This window comes from Oncorhynchus kisutch, linkage group LG7 (genome assembly GCF_002021735.2).
Source record: "Oncorhynchus kisutch isolate 150728-3 linkage group LG7, Okis_V2, whole genome shotgun sequence".
NCBI lineage: Eukaryota > Metazoa > Chordata > Actinopteri > Salmoniformes > Salmonidae > Oncorhynchus > Oncorhynchus kisutch.
In genome coordinates this window covers 1,859,086-1,873,846 of record NC_034180.2, presented here as the reverse complement: position 1 = coordinate 1,873,846, position 14,761 = coordinate 1,859,086, and the positions used below count along the sequence as shown (strand labels likewise).

Sequence of the window (14,761 nt, the reverse complement as noted above, 5' to 3'; positions counted from 1 at the left end):
CCGGTGTTGTTGTGCCCTACTCTGGACTGTATAGAATGGGGCCGGTGTTGTTGTGCCCTACTCTGGACTGTATAGAATGGGGCTGGTGTTGTTGTGCCCTACTCTAGACTGTATAGAATGGGGCTGGTGTTGTTGTGCCCTACTCTAGACTGTATAGAATGGGGCCGGTGTTGTGCCCTACTCTGGACTGTATAGAATGGGGCCGGTGTTGTTGTGCCCTACTCTGGACTGTATAGAATGGGGCTGGTGTTGTTGTGCCCTACTCTAGACTGCATAGAATGGGGCCGGTGTTGTGCCCTACTCTGGACTGTATAGAATGGGGCCGTGTTGTTGTGCCCTACTCTGAACTGTATAGAATGGGGCCGGTGTTGTTGTGCCCTACTCTGGACTGTATAGAATGGGGCCGGTGTTGTGCCCTACTCTGGACTGTATAGAATGGGGCCGGTATTGTGCCCTACTCTGGACTGTATAGAATGGGGCCGGTGTTGTGCCCTACTCTGGACTGTATAGAATGGGGCCGGTGTTGTTGTGCCCTACTCTGGTCTGTATAGAATGGGGCCGGTGTTGTGCCCTACTCTGGACTGTATAGAATGGGGCCGGTGTTGTTGTGCCCTACTCTGGACTGTATAGAATGGGGCCGGTGTTGTGCCATACACTGGACTGTATAGAATGGGGCTGGTGTTGTTGTGCCCTAGTCTAGACTGTATAGAATGGGGCCGGTGTTGTGCCCTACTCTGGACTGTATAGAATGGGGCCGGTGTTGTGCCCTACTCTGGACTGTATAGAATGGGGCTGGTGTTGCTGTGCCCTACTCTGGACTGTATAGAATGGGACCGGTGTTGTTGTGCCCTACTCTGGACTGTATAGAATGGGGCCGGTGTTGTTGTGCCCTACTCTGGACTGTATAGAATGGGGCCGGTGTTGTGCCCTACACTGGACTGTATAGAATGGGGCACAAAAACTACCAAGCTAGATCACACTTTATCTGATAAATGGTTACTACAAGTCATAATTTGATCACTGGTCGTTGGTTACTACAGGCGACCCTGTAGATCTGTGATAATCTGATATCCGGTCCCCCTCCTAAAGGTAAGCCTGACCTACACTTTTCTTTCTTCCCTAAATCACATTAACCTCCCAAACATCTTCCAGCCCAGCAGTCCCCTTCTCTAACCTCTCTTACCCAACACATACTTAGGGTGTGTCCCAAATGGCACCCTATTCCCTACAGAGTGCACATAGTGCTATAGGCCCTATAGGTTGTGTAATATATAGAGAATAGGATGCCATTTGGGATGCAGGGTTACGCCTCTCCCTTACACAAGTAGGGCCCAATGAAGCATCACACAAATATCTGTAGCGGACAGGTCCCAATCTTATCCGCCCTCTGCTCATTGAAGCTGAAACACACGCCGCCGTTTACACAAGAGCTCCATAAAAGTGCCCAGGCAGAGTTATCTATCTATCTTCCTTCCTTGCCTGCCATTCATCCAGCCTGTATTGGGTTAGTGCGCTAACTGCCGCTAACGCTAACCCTTTGGTGAGTAGTTAGCATAGCCAGGCAGAATTAATGGGAGTCAGAGGGATCTAATAGGTTAGCCCATGATCACATGTCATTGACAAGGCCTGTTAGCCTGACCTGTGCCATTCCAAGCCTGCGCTAGCTGCTAGCCACCAATCCCTACCAACCCCATTGATCATTTAGCGTGAGCTGCTTCAGTCAGTGCTGTTAATCAATTTAGGGGCCGGGGCTGTAGGATGAGGAGCCAGTAATGATGCTCTCTGCTCTCTCCCTAGAGACGGGGCATTATAAAGAAGTTACATTATTTATCAGCAGGGCCTGGACGGGGCCTCCATTAGCCCCCACTCAATTGAGTCGCTGGCTATGAAGGGAGGAGTGGATGGAGAGAGGAATTAAGAGATAAAGAGAGATAAAGAGGAGAGGAGAGGAGAGAGGGATGAAGAGAGGTAAAGAGGAGAGGAGAGAGGGATAAAGAGATGGAGAGAGATAACGAATAGAGGAGAGAGGGATAAAGAGATGGAGAGAGATAACGAGGAGAGGAGAGAGGGATGAAGAGATGGAGAGAGATAACGAGGAGAGGAGAGAGGGATGAAGAGAGGTAAAGAGGAGAGGAGAGAGGGATAAAGAGATGGAGAGAGATAACGAATAGAGGAGAGAGGGATGGGAGAGGAGGGTGTGTGTGTGCGTGTGTGTGTGTGTGTGTGTACGTTTGTGTGTACGTGCATGTGCAAGTGTGTCTGAAAGAGACTGAAAAAGAGTGAACAGAGAGACCGAGGGAGGAAAGAGAGAGAGAGAGGGAAAGAGTGAGGAGAGAGAGAGAGGAACGAGGGAGGAGAGCGAAGGGGGATGCAAATTCTCGTTAATACACACACTGTCTAGCCTTTCGGCGTAAACCTTCCACTTCACACGAGTGTTCCCTCTAACTGTCAGCTCAGCAGCCCAACACAAATAGTGACAATACAGCTTCGTTGTGCTGTCTCCCTCTCACTCTGTGTGGCCTGACCCATCGACATTGAGGAGGTGTAATGTGTTCATTAATACACAGATAACAATCATCAAGTACCAAAACTGGATATCAAAATTCAATGAATGAGTATCGATGAATGATCTCCAAAAAGCAGCCGAGAGAATGTGTTTCGACAAGCAAGCCCTCACGAACTAGGCCTACCCACAACACCACAACACCCAAACAACCATTCCTCCCCAGCCTCTACAGTAGACAGAAATAACCAGACAGACAGACAGGAAGACAGAGAGGTGTTGCCCTTGGTGACTAGACACAGCACTGACCCAGGAGGTCTACACAAATTTAGGGTCAGTTATCACACACGCACACGTGAGCACACACACACATCCACCACACCTCACGTTAGCCACAAACATAACTCACCCACTGTAACCAACACATGGGCTATCAATCAGCTATCCCAACTAGAGGTCGACCGATTAATCGGACTGGCCGATTAACTAGGGCCGATTTCACGTTTTCATAACACTCGGAAATCTGTATTTTTGAACACCGATTTGGCCGATTTTTCTTCTACTTTTTTACACCTTTATTTAATCTTTATTTAACTAGGCAAGACAGTTAAGAACACATTCTTATTGTCAATGACGGCCTAGGAACGGTGGGTTAACTGCCTTGTTCAGGGGCAGAATGACAGATTTTTACCTTGTCAGCTCGTGGATTCAATCTTACAACCTTTACAGTTAACTAGTCCAACGCTCTAACCACCTGCCTCTCATTGCACTCCACGAGGAGACTGCCTGTTACGCGAATGCAGTAAGAAGCCAAGGTAAGTTGCTGGCTAGCATTAAACTTATCTTATAAAAAACAATCAATCAATCATAATCACTAGTTAACTACACATGGTTGATGATATTACTAGTTTATCGAGCATGTCCTGCGGTGCATATAATCGATGCGGTGCGTATTCGTGAAAAAGGACTGTCTTTCTCCAATGTGACCCAATAGAGGTCGACCGATTAATCGGAATGGCCGATTAATTAGGGCCGATTTCAAGTTTTCATAACCATCGGAAATCTGTATTTTTGGGCGCCGATTTGCCGATGTTTTTTTTTTTTACACCTTTATTTAATCTTTATTAAACTTGGCAAGTCAGTTAAGAACACATTCTTATTTTCAATGACGGCCTAGAAACGGTGGGTATAACTGCCTCTTTCAGGGGCAGAACGACAGATTTTCACCTTGTCAGCTCGAGGGATCCAATCTTGCAACCTTACAGTTAACTAGTCCAACGCAATAACGACCTGCCTCTCTCTCGTTGCACTCCACAAGGAGACTGCCTGTTACGCAAATGCAGTTAGCCAAGGTAAGTTGCTAGCTAGCATTAAACTTATCTTATAAAAAACAATCAATCATAATCACTAGTTAACTACACATGGTTGATGATATTACTAGATATTATCTAGCGTGTCCTGCGTTGCATATAATCTGACTGAGCATACAAGTATCTACAGTGCCTTGCGAAAGTATTCGGCCCCCTTGAACTTTGCGACCTTTTGCAAGTGGGACACAATCATGAAGTGGAACGACATTTATTGGATATTTCAAACTTTTTTAACAAATCAAAAACTGAAAAATTGGGCGTGCAATATTATTCAGCCCCCTTAAGTTAATACTTTGTAGCGCCACCTTTTGCTGCGATTACAGCTGTAAGTCGCTTGGGGTATGTCTCTATCAGTTTTGCACACCGAGAGACTGAAATGTTTTCCCATTCCTCCTTGCAAAACAGTTCGAGCTCAGTGAGGTTGGATGGAGAGCATTTGTGAACAGCAGTTTTCAGTTCTTTCCACAGATTCTCGATTGGATTCAGGTCTGGACTTTGACTTGGCCATTCTAACACCTGGATATGTTTATTTTTGAACCATTCCATTGTAGATTTTGCTTTATTTTTGGATCATTGTCTTGTTGGAAGACAAATCTCCGTCCCAGTCTCAGGTCTTTTGCAGACTCCATCAGGTTTTCTTCCAGAATGGTCCTGTATTTGGCTCCATCCATCTTCCCATCAATTTTAACCATCTTCCCTGTCCCTGCTGAAGAAAAGCAGGCCCAAACCATGATGCTGCCACCACCATGTTTGACAGTGGGGATTGTGTGTTCAGGGTGATGAGCTGTGTTGCTTTTACGCCAAACATAACGTTTTGCATTGTTGCCAAAAAGTTCAATTTTGGTTTCATCTGACCAGAGCACCTTCTTCCACGTGTTTGGTGTGTCTCCCAGGTGGCTTGTGGCAAACTTTAAACAACACTTTTTATGGATATCTTTAAGAAATGGCTTTCTTCTTGCCACTCTTCCATAAAGGCCAGATTTGTGCAATATACGACTGATTGTTGTCCTATGGACAGAGTCTCCCACCTCAGCTGTAGATCTCTGCAGTTCATCCAGAGTGATCATTGGCTGCATCTCTGATCAGTCTTCTCCTTGTATGAGCTGAAAGTTTAGAGGGACGGCCAGGTCTTGGTAGATTTGCAGTGGTCTGATACTCCTTCCATTTCAATATTATCGCTTGCACAGTGCTCCTTGGGATGTTTAAAGCTTGGGAAATCTTTTTGTATCCAAATCCGGCTTTAAACTTCTTCACAACAGTATCTCGGACCTGCCTGGTGTGTTCCTTGTTCTTCATGATGCTCTCTGCGCTTTTAACGGACCTCTGAGACTATCACAGTGCAGGTGCATTTATACGGAGACTTGATTACACACAGGTGGATTGTATTTATCATCATTAGTCATTTAGGTCAACATTAGATCATTCAGAGATCCTCACTGAACTTCTGGAGAGAGTTTGCTGCACTGAAAGTAAAGGGGCTGAATAATTTTGCACGCCCAATTTTTCTGTTTTTGATTTGTTAAAAAAGTTTGAAATATCCAAAAAATGTCGTTCCACTTCATGATTGTGTCCCACTTGTTGTTGATTCTTCACAAAAAAATACAGTTTTATATCTTTATGTTTGAAGCCTGAAATGTGGCAAAAGGTCGCAAAGTTCAAGGGGGCCGAATACTTTCGCAAGGCACTGTAAGTATCTGACTGAGCGGTGGTAGGCACCAGCAGGCTCGTAAGCATTCATTCAAACAGCACTTTTGTGCGTTTTGCCAGCAGCTCATCGCTGTGCTTCAAGCATTGAGCTGTTTATGACTTCAAGCCTATCAACTCCCGAGATTAGGCTGGTGTAGCCGATGTGAAATGGCTAGCTATTTAGCGGGGTGCGCGCTAATAGCGTTTCAAACGTCACTCGCTCTGAGACTTGGAGTGGTTGTTCCAATGGCTCTTCGAGGGCGATGGGTAACGCTGCTTCGAGGGTGGCTGTTGTCGATGTGTTCCTGGTTCGAGCCCAGGTAGGGGCGAGGAGAAGGACGGAAGCTATACTGTTACACTGGCAATACTAAAATGCCTATAAGAACATCCAATAGTCAAAGGTATATGAAATACAAATAGTATAGAGAGAACTTGTCCTATAATTCCTATAATAACTACAACCTAAAACTTCTTACCTGGGAATATTGAAGACTCCTGTTAAAAGGAACCACCAGCTTTCATATGTTCTCATGTTCTGAGCAAGGAATTTAAACGTTAGCTTTTTTACATGGCACATATTGCACTTTTACTTTCTTCTCCAACACTTTGTTTTTGCATTATTTAAACCAAATTGAACATGTTTCATTTTATTTGAGGCTAAATTGATTTTATTGATGTATTATATTCATTATGTTAATTCAGTATTGTTGTAATTGTCATTATTACACATTTAAAAATAAAAAAAATTGACCGATTAATTGGTATCGGCTTTTTTTGGTCCTTCAATAATCGATATCGGTGTTGAAAAATCATAATTGGTCTACCTCTAATCCCAACCATCCCAGGCATTTGGGATAAGTGTTGTGTTTGTGGTGGTTGGGATGGTCGGGAGGACACCTCAGGCCAACACATCATGAGGGGTCTGGGATGGGTCGGACATATAGAGAAGGGCTATTCTGAGGATGCCTCTGTCTGAACTGAGAATGATGTTATGGATGGAATGTGGTTAACTTGTTTATTCCTATAAGGGGGAAATGTCTCTCCAATTCCACCATGTGCTGTACCAGACTGAATACAGGAGATGTCCACCTATAGATGAACAGAAGAGGAACTGAGAAATGTGCCATTTCCTCTGTATAAGATCTAGGTTAAATGTCTAAGCTAAGACTGGACTCATTTTTACAGTGTTAACTACACAGAAGAATACCTAATTCTCTGAGATAATGTTGCATATGAATGATCAATATCACTATCAACACTAGGATTTAGAGATACAGTAGACATGTCCCTTTCAATCCTTCTATTATCCTGTCTTTAGCGAACCCAACAACTATCTGTTATCAGCCCATTGCAGAAATATCACATCTTTATAACTCTGTAACACAGGCATTGCATCACAATCGTTATATCTATTTAAAAGTGTGAATAAAGCCAAACTGTCAGTCCACCATGTGCCCCACAACAACAACAAAAAACAGAAACAAATTGTTCATTTAACACAAACCTGAATTTGACAAGAATGCTGCAGGATTCAACAATTGTACTAAATCATGGACAAGGACAAATTCCAGTCCTTTGAGTAATCTGATATGTCATCTTCAATGATGTCAGGAGATCTGGCCCTGCTGCTCAGGGTCTCACAGTCACACAGGCTCGCTCTGCATCCATGAGACATGGAACACACACACACACACAATGCACGCAGCACGCACGCACACTAAAACATGCATGTGCACGCGCGCGCAAACACACGATGGAAAAGATAGATAGCCTATATTGATTATTTAAAGCAAGTCATTTAGCAATGAGACACAGCTTCCCTCCAAATGGACACTGACGTTGAGATGAAGATCCCTGTTAATATCCAATTAAATATCGCAAATCTTGGTTTTGCTGCTAAATGCATGATGCATGAACATAAATCACATCATCTGCATGACATGTACAGATGGAAAGTAAACAAATCACAAATGTGATGTTGATACTATTTCTGAGTACAAGAGGCCTACATCAGTAGCATATTAGATTTAATCACAACAAATACAGATGGACAGACTGATATCAAACATCATACCAACACAATGCATCACAAAGGTTAACCATCAAAGCAGACTGACACATTGAAATACACACATTGTGCACACACACTATTAATATTAAGTACGTGTTCCAACTGTAGAATACACGACAATACAATGTTACACATATGAAATTAATCCCACATTCTACTAACGTTAATTGCCAATCAATCTCTGTTGCCAAATATGATAGACAGAAAAGTTTGAAGCCTCAAAATACACTTTCACTGTCTCTATCCCTTTTAAAAAGTTGCAAATATTATTTTCTTATAAGCAATAGATCTAGTCAACCGAACATACTCATTCCCCCGTGGTTGTTTATGTTTTGACGGGTGAAAAATAAAGTTTACAGTACCTTATAAACAGCTATCAAGCTCGCTCTCAACGCTCCCATACTATACCGCTGCCTGTTTCTGGTCTCCTCGCACTGGCGTCAGGGAGTCGCAGGGCCGTCGCACCCTCCGCGGAGCTCCAGTATCATGCCGCGGGATACAGTTTGGGGCGGTCCATGAATAACAAGACCTACTTTTACACATCTAACATTTTCAGGCACTGTGGAATGGATTATGTAATTACAAAACAATGTATTCTTTCGTGGAGTTTTTTTTAATAGCTATTTTGCTATTTTGGCAGTGGAGACTAGTGGAGCGCCAAGTTGATTGCCTGTAGAGGACTATATACTCATCGGACTCCTGTTTGTCGTTAAAAGATAGTTATGTGCTGCATCTTTTATGTGCAAATTGCATGAATGAGAAAAGAAGTACAGTTAGCATATTTATTTTACGAAGCTGTGAACATTTTTGAGGGTTTGATTCACTGTGATTAGATAGCAGAACATTCTTGCAGATGGATTGGCACAGCTGTTTTTGATGAACAGTTGCATTTATTCAAAAGATACATTTATTGCCATTGATGTATTGCGGATTCAACAAAATGGCCACACACATTCACACACTGTAAATAAAGATTGTGATAATTTCTTGTCGAAGGAATGCATAGAATAAATTATAAATTAATGCATATAACCGACATAAAAACATAGGTTATTCTGGTGTAATACTATATAATGTAGTAGTATAGGCCATCTAGCAGACACTTTTATTCAAAGTTACTTACAGTCAAGCATATATACATATACATTCTTATATTATACTGAAGAAAAATATAAACACAACATGCAACAATTTCAAAGATTTTACTGAGTTACAGTTCATATAAGGATATCAGTCAATTGAAATAAATTCATTAGGCCCTAATCTAGGGATTTTACATGACTGGGCAGGGCACAGCCATGGGTGGGCCTGGAAGGGCATAGGCCAACCCACTTGAGAGCCAGGCCCAGGCAATCAGAATTAGTTTTTCCCCCAAAAGGGGGCTTTTTATAGACAGAAATATATATGGTCCCAGACGATCCCTCAGGTGATGAAGCCGGATGTGGAGGTCCTGGGCTGGCGTGGTTACAATGTGATCTGCGGTTTTGAGGCCGGTTGGACGTACTGCCAAATTCTCTAAAATGACGTTGGAGGTGACTTATGGTAGAGAAATTAACATTACATTTTCTGCCAACAGCTCTGGTGGACATTCCTGCAGTCAGCATGCCAATTTTACGCTCCCTCAAAACTTGAGACATTTGTGGCATTGTGTTGTGTGACAAAACTGCACATTTTAGAGTGGCCTTTTATTTTCCCCAGCACAAGGTACACCTGTGTAATGATCATGCTGTTTAATCAACCTATTCATATGCCACACCTGTCAGGTGGACGAATTATCTTGGCAAATGAGAAATGCTCACGAACAGGGATGTAATCAAATTTGTGCACAAAATTTGAGAGAAATAAGCTTTTTCTGCATATGGAACATTTCTGGGATCTTTTATTTCAGCTCATGAAACATGGGATCAGCACTTTACATGGTGCGTTTATATTTTTGTTCAGTATATATTCAATAACCAGAATATGCCAATTTACTGTAGACCTAACATAAGCTTATTTTCACCGCAAGTTAAAAATACACCTTCTGTCTCAGAACTGGATCAGTAATCTCTTGCAAATATGAGAGAAAGAGCGATAACACTGGTGTGGTTATCTGATGGAACTGATCTGTGCTAAGCTTGTTCTAGGTTCCCCTTCTTTGATTGTGGCGCGATAAGCACTATTTATGTAGTCGGGAGAACTAAAGTGTCTAAGGCAAGTGTCAACACAAAGGGCATGTTCTGTCATGTCCTCATATAGGCTACCATCTCAAATGAACACCTTGCTCTAGGGGCCTAAAGACAGCGTTTTAAAGTAAAGTGGAGAATGACAGCTGTGTTACAACTTAACAACAATGGGCCTGTGTTAAATGTGGGGAAAGACGGCTTAGTTTGTATCAACCCTCATTTTGATTGTTGCACTGTCAGAGAGAACGAAGCTGCAACGATTCATCAAACCATCTCATTAATACTGCATGCTAATGCATGAAAATAGACGTTAGGGTATCAGGCAGGCAGCAGGCAGGCTGGACAACAGGAACATTAAGTTTAATTTCCTCTTTCAGATTTGTGTGAGAGAGATGATACTAAACTGCAGACATAAACCCATTTTATATGTATTGACTGAATTGATAAATAGGCTGAATACGTAGGCTAATAATAATTACTGATAGTTTACAATTGTGGGATAGTGCACCATAGCCAAGCCTGCATCTGGAAGCCTGGAAGAAAATGAAGCAAAGAATAGAATACACTAGAATATGACATGATAGACTACAATAGAATATAACATACTGGAATAGAACACAATAGGCCTATGTCATGATGACAGTGAACCTGTCATTATCATAAAATTACCATTGACATAATTGATTAGAAATAGGCTAAAATAGATCTTCCTTTTAAGATGAATGATGATACATTTCGTAGAATTTTTACCGGTCAAGAATTTTCACCGGTCAAGTTTGACATGACTATTTGGCAAATTGGAGGGAATAGCCAGAGACAAGCCGGTGGAACTAGATTCTCCTCAGGCCTACTAGCCGCGGAGGAAAACCGCTGAAATTGGAAGTTACTAGCGCAGGTTACGTCACGGGGCTGGCGACAGAATGTCTGAGTGAGGCGAGAGCAAGCTGCACGTGAACGTGAAGTGAAATCTGGGAAAACAGTGCGATGCGCGAGCGTGTTGGGAGCAGTTGAGGAGGAAAGACAAGGACTCTCGGAGGAGCCCTGAATTAGAATAAAATTGTCTGCAAATTTGATTACTTTGCTGTTTTAGAGCAGCAACAGTGTCTGTTTGCTCTTTCTTGTTCTGTCTTTTACAGACTACAACTCACTGTCCAAATACTGTAAATGAATTTGTTTGCAAAGCTGGCAGCCACCCTTAGGCAAATATTTGCATTATGGCACCATCATATCTGATAAACACAGAGATAAAACAATGCACATGTTCTGTGCCAGACAGACTATCAGTGTAAGCATAATTGTAATCAATTTATAAAACCTATTTGAATCAGAACCTTTACAAGTTATTTTGATGACTTGATTGCAAAAGAATGTGTGCATTTTCTGATATACACTTTATATACACAAAAGTATTTGGACACCCCTTCAAATGAGTGGATTTGTCTATTTCAGCCACACCCGTTGCTGACAGGTTTATAAAATCATGCACACAGCCATGCACTCTCCATAGACAAACACTGACAGTAGAATGGCCTTACTGAAGAGCTCAGTGACTTTCAACGTGGCACCATCATAGGATGCCACCTTTCCAGCAAGTCAGTTTGTCAAATTTCTGCGCTGCTAGAGCTGCCCGGGTCAACATTTAAGTGCTGTTATTGTGAATTGGAAACATCTAGGAGCAACACAGACTCAGCACAAAGTGGTAGGCCACACAAGCTCACAGAATGAGACAACCGAGTGCTGAAGCACATAGCACGTAAAAATAGTCTATCCTCGGCTGCAACACTCCCTACTGAGCTCCAAACAGCCTCTGGAAGCAACATCAGCACAATAACTTTTCATCGGGAGCTTCATGAAATGGGTTTCCCAGGCCGAGCAGCCACACACAAGCCTAATATCACCACACGCAATGAGTCGGCTGGAGTGGTAAGCTCTCCGCCATTGGACTCTGGAGCAGTAGAAACGTGTTCTCTGGAGTGATGAATCACGCTTCACCATCTGGCAGTCTGACGGACAAATCTGGGTTTGGCAGATGCCAGGAGAACACTACCTGCCCAAAGTATAGTGCCAACTGTAAAGTTTGGTGGAGGAGGAATAATGGTTTGGGGCTATTTTTCATGGTTCAGGCTGGGCCCCTTAGTTCCAGTGAAGGGAAATCTTAACGCTACAGCATTCTGTGCTTCCAACTTTGTGGCAACAGTTTGAAGAAGGCCTTTACTGTTTTAGCATGACATTGCCCCTGTGCACAAAGCAAGGTCCAAACAGAAATGGTTTGTTGAGATCGGTGTGGAATAGAATGACAGACTCCTAGATTATGGCGGACGGAGGTCGGTATGACACTGGCCTTTCATGGAATGTTTGACTCATCCTAATTTTGATTAAACTCATTTGTCTAATCATATAGTCAATGGATACCTTATATTGTTCTTCAGGAAACTGTTAACACAAGAAAAGGAAAATGCATCTGAACTGTAATATCATAGTAAAAGTCATTAGAGATTTAATGAAAGCAGGACTACGGAAAGAACTGGGAAATAGAGTCAACCCCCTTATCTTCCATACGCTGTCTCACCACCACTCTTTCTAGTGATGTGTGTGTGTGTGTGTGTGTGTGTGTGTGTGTGTGTGTGTGTGTGTCTTTTTCTTTCCTGAGATGTTCTATGACAGGTCCTATTGTTAGGTCATCACACAGCTGGATACCTCGGAGTGACGGAGAAGAGAAAATATCTATTGGAGAGGTCGTCACCTTCCCATCTCTCTTTACCACACAAACACAAACACAGGCACGCACGCACACACACACAAACACACACTGCCTGTGTACTAAATAATGGAAGGCGTTGCTTTCTAAACACAGATCCAGGATCAGCTCTTCCCGAGATCAACTCTAACCAACAAAAAAAAGGTTCAATGTATATCTGACCCAGACCTAAGATAACCTACTACACCCGACTCAGTCTTAAACCTATCGGTCCACTCCTTAGTGACCAGTGACCACTGATCTAAAATAAGACGATAGGTGGGTAACCAAAGGTGGGAACCAATGGTTAGTAGTGTGAGTCATTGACATCACTGGTATAGTGAGACTTATGATCCTGGTACACCTGTTTTCATCTTAAACCTGTCCGTCCACTCCTTAGTGACCACTGATTTAAAATGACTGAAATTAGACGCGATAGGTGGGAACCAATAAGGGGTGGAACCAATGGTTAGTGACTGTGGGCATTTAATATCATACACATAATGTTGTGGGCGCATGGCAAGCCACTTTGATTTCACTTAGTTGTTTGAGATCAGAGGTCATGAGGACAGCGTGCCATTGGCCCATTTAAAAGCATTGGAACTCAGCCTGTCTCTAGGCTAGACGGCATGAGGAAGAGCATAACTGGAAGGTTGGATTGCAGCACAGCGTTCCATAGACGTCCATGAATTGGCACGGGCATCGGAATGCTCTACGACGAACGATGACAGACATGTGTTTAGATGAGATTGAGAGAGACCGGGCGGGCGGTGCGAGTGGGGACGTAACCCCCCCCCACCGGAGGACTTTGGCAGGCCTGGTAGGTTTTTCAGTAACGACAGGCATTCTGGCAGGCAGTGTATCAACCAGCTCGCATTTCAAACGGGCGCCTCTCTTGACGCAGCTTTCCACTAGTCCTTCTAGAAATAATGTTGGGAGTGGTAATATTAAAACTGTCTCTCTACGGGCTGAGGGATTACTATCTCCATCCAGTCACTGCACAGCACAATGCCCTAAGCCTTCCTCAGTAGCATACTGTAACATTCAGGTGTCACTCACTCATGTCAGTGACCACAACAAGCATGTTGCTGTGTATATATCATTGGCTATTGTCACCATGACTCAAAATAACAAGGCAGACTCATGCACACACAGCTATGCACTGACACGTGCACACACATGGTATGCAACAACAGAATGCATCAGTAGTACCCTACTATGTCACTTCTCCAGTATGACTCACACCCCAGCCTGTAAGGACACACACACACACACACACACGCCACTCCTCACCCCTCTGATCTGATCACAGGTCCGCTGGTGATTGCCGTTTGTCTCTGAGGACAATGTGCTATTTGTGAACCCGCCGTATGTAAACTGAGATGGCAGACTGTCGGCTGTGTCTAAAAATCACGGTTGGGGCTGGTCCCCTGCCCCCCCACCCAACTACCCCCCAGAAGAGGCCCCCAAGGCAGGGCACCATGGAGGGTGGTCTGGGCTGCCCCTGTCCCCAGGGTTTGGCGGGTTGGGGGGGGGGGGGGTAACTTTTGGGGAGAAGCGTCAGCTGCCACGGTCACTTGGTGGATGAATGGAATAGTCAGCATCAGACAGCAGCTCACGGCTGTCAGTCAAGGATCCACCCTGAAGCGATGGGTTTGTGGGCTACAACAGAGAAGGGAAGGTGACACACTGGGCCTCTCCTAACTGTTGGATGTGTTGTATTTTATTAGACACGTGCCGGTGAATTCTCAGATAGACCTTCACTTTCAGGCATCCATCTCATGACCCATCCACGTTTGGTGTTACGGATGTGATTAGGCCTTTGGAGAGGACACAACGCGGTAGCACACAATGCTCATTCAGAAGCTCCATTAAGGGGAATGGGGTAATGGATATAATTTACGGAGGGTTATACACAATATTCTTGTGAGGTGATGTCAGGGGTGACAAGATGTACCGTGCAAGGTTCTCCTCAACCAGTTAACGGATCTTTAATAGAGGAAGTGGAGGAAATGGATGATGTAACTATAGCCTTGTGGTGATAGAACACCCTAAAGCTAATCATCTCATACTGTACATCCAGCACTATTCTATCTCTGATATAAACACAGAACACAACACTGATTTAGTACAGTACTGTCTGCCATACTAAATATGGATCTGCTTTCATAGTAGGGGTCACAATGGGGCAAATATTCGAGCTAAATCTGCTAGATTACATAGATGTTG

General features: G+C 43.5%; 1 protein-coding gene across 1 annotated transcript in view; it reads right to left on the bottom strand.

The window, feature by feature from the left end:
• The window catches only part of LOC109901301 (mothers against decapentaplegic homolog 1), a 31,353-nt gene extending 23,278 nt beyond the window's left edge, over positions 1-8,075 (bottom strand). The window contains exon 1 of the mRNA XM_031828355.1: positions 7,993-8,075. The gene's annotated coding sequence lies outside the window, so the exon portion shown is untranslated. The remainder of the gene's footprint in view (positions 1-7,992) is intronic.
• Positions 8,076-14,761: the final 6,686 nt, after the last annotated feature.